Genomic DNA, 6000 nt, shown 5'->3' on the forward strand with positions numbered 1-6000 from the left:
TGAACTCCAGGAGATGGTGATGGACAGGGAGGCCTGGCGTGCTGCGATTCATGGGGTTGCAAATAGTCGGACACGACTGTGCAACTGAACTGACTGAACTGACTGACCACACATATGCCAGGCACTGTTTTAGGTAATTAGTTCAGTTTAGTCGCCCAGTCGTGTCCAACTTTTTGCAGACCCATGGACTGCAGCACCCCAGGCTTCCCTCTCCATCACCAACTCCCAGAGCTTACTCAAAATCATGTCCATTGAGTTGGTGATGCCATCCAACCATCTCATCCTCTGTCATCCTCATCTCCCACCTTCAATCTTTCCCAGCATCAGGGTCTTTTCCAATGAGTCAACTCTTCACATGAGGTGGCCAACGTATTGGCATTTCAGCTTTAGCATCAGTCCTTCCAATGAACACCCAGGACTGATCTTTAAGATGGATCTCCTTGCTGTCTAAGGGACTCTCAAGAGTCTTCTCCAACACCACAGTTCAAAAAAATCAATTCTTTGGCAGTCAGCTTTCTGTATAGTCCAACTCTCACATCTATACATGACTACTGGAAAAAACCATAGCTTTGACTAGACAGAAATTTATTGGCAAAGTAATGGCTCTGCTTTTAAATATGCTGTCTAGGGTGGTCAAAACTTTTCTTCCAAGGAGCAAGTATTTTTTAATTTCATGATGCAGTCACCATCTGCAGTGATTTTGAAGCCCAAGAAAATAAAGTCTGTCACTGTTTCTATTGTTTCCCCATCTATTTGCCATGAAGTGATGGGATCAGATTCCATGATCTTAGTTTTCTGAATGTTGAGTTTTAAGCCAACTTTTTCACTCTCCTCTTTCACTTTCATTAAGAGGCTCTTTAGTTCTTCACTTTTTGCCACAAGGGTGGTGTCATCTGCATATCTGAGGTTATTGATATTTCTCCTGGCAATCTTGATTACATTTGTGCTTCATCCAGCCTGCCATTTCCTATGATGTACTCTGCATATAAGTTAAATAAGCAGGGTGACAATATTCAGCCTTGACACACTCCTTTCCTGATTTCAAACTAGTCTGTTGTTCCATGTCCAGTTCTAACTGTTCCCTCTTGACATGCATACAAATTTCTCAGGAGGCAGGTCTGGTGGTCTGGTATTCCCATCTCTTTAAGAATTTTCCATAGTTTGTTGTGATCCACACAGTCAAAGGCTATGACATAGTCAATAAAGCAGAAGTAGATGTTTTTCTGGAATTCTCTTGCTTTTTCCATGATCCAATGGATGTTAGCAATTTGATCTCTGGTTCCTCTGCCTTCTCTAAATCCAGTTTGAACATCTGGGAAGTTCTCAGTTCACATACTGTTCAAGCCTGGCTTGGAGAATTTTGAGCATTACTTTCGTGTGAGATGAGTGCAATTGTGTGGTAGCTTGATCATTCTTTGGCATTGCCTTTCTTTGGGACTGAATGAAAACTGACGTTTTCCAGTCCCATGGCCACTGCTGAGTTTTCCATATTTGATGGCATATTGAATGCAACACTTTCACAGCATCATCTTTTAGAATTTAAAATAGCTCAGCTGGAATTTCATCACCTCCACTAGCTTTGTTCACAGAGATGCTTCCTAAGGCCCACTGACTTTGTATTCCAGGATTTCTGGCTCTAGGTGAGTGATCACACCTTCGTGGTTATCTAGATCATGATGATATTTTTTGTACAGTTCTTCTGTGTATCCTTGCCACCTCTTCTTAATATCTTCTGCTTCTCTTAGATCCATACTGTTTCTGCCCTGTATTGTGCCCCTCTTTACACAAAATGTTCCCTTGTTATCTCTGATTTTCTTGAAGAGATCTCTAGTCTTTCTCATTCTATTGTTTTCCTCTATTTCTTTGCTCTGATCACTGAGGAAGGCTTTCTTATCTCTCCTTGCCTTTCTTTGGAACTCTGCATTCAAATGGGTATAGCTTTCCTTTTCTCCTTTGCCTTTCACTTCTCTTCTTTTCTCAGATATTTGTAAGGCCTCCTCAGACAACCATTTTGCATTTTTTCATTTCTTTTTCTTGGAAACGGTCTTGATCACTGCCTCCTGTACAATGTCACGAATCTCAATTCATAGTTCTTCAGGCATTTTGTCTATTAGATCTAATCTCTTGAATCCATTTGCCATTTCCATTGTATAATTGTAAGGGATTTGATTTAGGTCATAGCTGAATGGTCTAAGGGTTTTCCCTAATTTTTTCAATTTAAGTCTGAATTTGGCAATAAGGATTCATGATCTGAACCACAGTCACCTCCTAGTCTTGTTTCGCTGACTGTATAGAGCTTCTCCATATTTTACTGCAAAGAATATAATCAATCTGATTTTGGTATTGACCATCTCGTGATGTCCATGTGTAGAGTCTTCTCTTGTGTTGTTGGAAGAGGATGTTTTCTATGACCAGTTAGTGTTCTTGGCAAAACTCTGTTAGCCTTTGACCTACTTTGTTTTGTACTCCAAGGCCAAATTTCCTTGTTACTCCAAATATCTCTTCACTTCCTACTTTTGCATTCCAGTCCCCTAGAATGAAAAGGGCATCTTTTTTAGGTGTTAGTTCTGGAAGGTCTTGTAGTTCTTCAGAGACCTGTTCAACTTCAGCTTCTTCAGCATTACTGGTCAGGGCATAGACTTGGACTACTGTGATATTGAATGGTTTGCCTTGAAAATGACAGAGATTATTCTGTGTTTTTGAGATTGCATCCAAGTACTGCAATTCAGACTCTTTTGTTGACTATGATGGCTACTCCATTCCTTCTAAGGGATTCTTGCCCACAGTGGTAGATGTACTGGTCATCTGGGTTAAATTCACCCATTCCAGTCCATTTTAGTTCACTGATTCCTAAAATGTCTATATTCACTCTTGCCATCTCCTGTTTGACCACTTCCAATTTGCCTTGATTCATGAACTTAGCATTCCAGGTTCTTATGCAATATTGTTCTTTACCGTATCAGACTTTACTTCCATCACCAGTCACACCCACAGGTGGGTGTTGTTTTTGCTTTGGCTCTGTCTCTTCTTTCTGGAGTTATTTCTCCACTGATCTCTAGTAGCATATTGGGCACCTGTGACCTGGTGAGTTCATCTTTCAGTGTCCTATCTTTTTGCCTTTTCATACTGTTCATGGGGTTCTCAAGGCAAGAACATTGACGTGGTTTGCCATTCCCTTCTCCAAAGGACCATATTTCATCAGAACTTTCCACCATGACCCGTCCATCTTGGGTGGCCCTGCATGGAATAGCTCATAGTTTCACTGAGGTAGACAAGGCTGTGGTCCATGTCATCAGTTTGATTCGTTTTCTGTGATTGTGGTTTTCATTCTGTTGGCTCTCTGATGGATAAGGATACAAGTTTATGGAAGATTCCTAATGGGAGAGACTGACTGAGGGGAAAACTGGGTCTTGTTCTGATGGGCAGGGCCATGCTCAGTAAAGCTTTAATCCAGTTTTCTGTTGATGGGGGGTGCTGTGTTCCCTCTCTGTGTAGTGAAGATAATGGCGACCTCCTTCAAAATGTCCCCTGCATGCACTGCTGCACCGAGTGCCCCCGACCGTACAACAGGCCACTGCTGACCCACACCTCCACCAGAGACTCCTGGACACTCACGTTAAGTCTGGGTCAGTCTATTTTGGGGTCACTGCTCCTTTCTCCTGGGTCCTTGTGAGTACAAGGTTTTGTTTGTGCCCTCCAAGAGTCTGTTTCCTGCATCTGGTGTACTTTCTGGTGGCTCTATGGTGGGGTTAATGGTGACCTCCTCCAAGAGGGCTTATGCCATACCTTGGTCCACTGCACCCAGAGTCCCTGTCCCTGTGGTAGGCCACTGCTGACCCATACCTCTGCAGGAGACACTCACACACAGTTGTCTCAGTCTCTGTGGGGGTCTCTGGGTCCTGGTACACACAAGGTTTGTTTGAGCCCTCTGAATGTCTCTGGAAGGTATGGGGTTTGATTCAAAACATGATTTCGCTCCTCCTGCCATCTTGCTGGGGCTTCTCCTTTGCCCTTGGATGTGGGGTATCTTTTTTGTTGGGATCTAACATTCTCCTGTCAATGGTTGTTCAGCAGCAAGTTGTAATTTTGGATTTCTCACAGGAGAAAATGAGCGCATGTCCTTCTACTCTGCCATTTATAATAAGTCTCTTAGGTAATTCAGTTCAGTCGCTCAGTCGTGTCCAGCTCTTTACAACCCCATGAATCGCAGCACACCAGGCCTCCCTGTCCATCACCAACTCCAGGAGTTCACTCAGACTCACGTCCATCGAGTCCATGATGCCATCCAGCCATCTCATCTTTTGTCGTCCCCTTCTCCTCCTGCCCTCAACCTCTCCCAGCATCAGAGTCTTCCAATGAGTCAACTCTTCGCATGAGGTGGCCAAAGTACTGGAGTTTCAGCTTTAGCATCATTCCTTCCAAAGAACACCCAGGACCGATCTCCTTCAGAATGGATTGGTTGGATCTCCTTGCAGTCCAAGGGACTCTCAAGAGTCTTCTGCAACACCATGGTTCAGAAGCATCAATTCTTCAGTGCTCAGCTTCCTTCACAGTTGAACTCTCACATCCATACATGGACCACTGGAAAAACCATAGCCTTGACTAGATGGACCTTTTTTGGCAATGTAATGTCTCTGCTTTTCAAGATGCTATCTAGGTTGGTCATAACTTTCCTTCCAACTTAGGTAATTAAGTGGGTGAATTAACAAAGATCCTTGCCTTTGTAGCCCTCCATTGTGAACAGATAGTATCCAAATGACATAATTAATGATATGGACAAATAAAAAGTAGATTAGGATTAAAGGAGTTGGAGGTATAGTAGAAAGAAGAATTTTGATTTGTTATAGCCTGGTTGAAGCAGGTCTGTCCGAGATGTTGATACATGAACAATCTTGAAGGCAGTGATGTCTATGAGAAAGTGATTACAGCAGAGGAGCCTCTAATGCAGATGCCCTAGTACTAAAGACTGCCTGGAAATTTCAAGGAACAGCAGAGAGACTGTTGAGGCTTTAGTAGGGTGGGAAGTATGGAGGGGTAGTTAATGAGGTCAGCACAGTGTTGATCCCATTTGAGAGTCAGAACTGTTGAATTTGGAGTGGAAGACTCTGATGTTTTTTAAAGGCCCCACTTTAGCTGCTCTTGAAGAATAAACTGGAAGGTATGAGAGAAGCAAGGGCAGAAGTTGGGAACCAGTAAGAGGCTGGGCCAGTAATCCAGGTAAACAAGACCTTGCTTTCTTTTTGCTATAGATTGAAAAAAATAAAAAGGCCAAGTAATACCTTGCTACTACTTTAGCTGGACTCAGATCTAACACTCAGAGTCAGCAAAAGAGCTGCATTTTGAGAGAAATTGTCTGCTGTTTGGTAACCTTTTCTCTTTCAGGACTAGAAGGTGACATAAAATAGCAGAGAGCATCTCTCTCTTGTTGGAGATTGCGAGTGAAATGACACAAAGACAAGACACACAAAAGACAGACACAACTCTGGTCAGAGGAAAAAGAACTGCACATGCAAGCAAGCTTGTGGTTTACTTTTATATAGCCCCCCCTGGGCAGAATTCCAGACTGTATGACTAAGCTTTCTCAGTATAACACATGTGCATAAATGTTATCGTACAGCAAAAGGGAGTGAAATTCCCGCTTACTGCAGTCTGTCCAGAGCCCTTTCTTTCTTCTTATCACAAGAAGGGAATGTTCCCTCGTTTGCAAGGGACCATTAATCTCAAGGCTGTGTCTGTCTCCTTGGCAGAACATCTTGTTTGCAAGTAGCACATCTCCACTTTCCCTATTGTGGCCACATAAACCCTTCATCTCTCCCTTTTTTATTTTATTTAAGCCTTCGAGACATTTGTATTGATGTTCTGTAGAGCAAGGTGTAAAGCTGTAGGTGGACAACCTCCAGCCTCGCCAGCCCCTCTCGCGGCTGTGCCTGTCTTAGGTTGCCCTCCTCTGAGGGTCTTACCCATCATTGGCTATCCAGCCACCTCTTGGGGGCTAGGCGG

This window comes from Oryx dammah, unplaced genomic scaffold (genome assembly GCF_014754425.2).
Source record: "Oryx dammah isolate SB20612 unplaced genomic scaffold, SCBI_Odam_1.1 HiC_scaffold_27, whole genome shotgun sequence".
NCBI lineage: Eukaryota > Metazoa > Chordata > Mammalia > Artiodactyla > Bovidae > Oryx > Oryx dammah.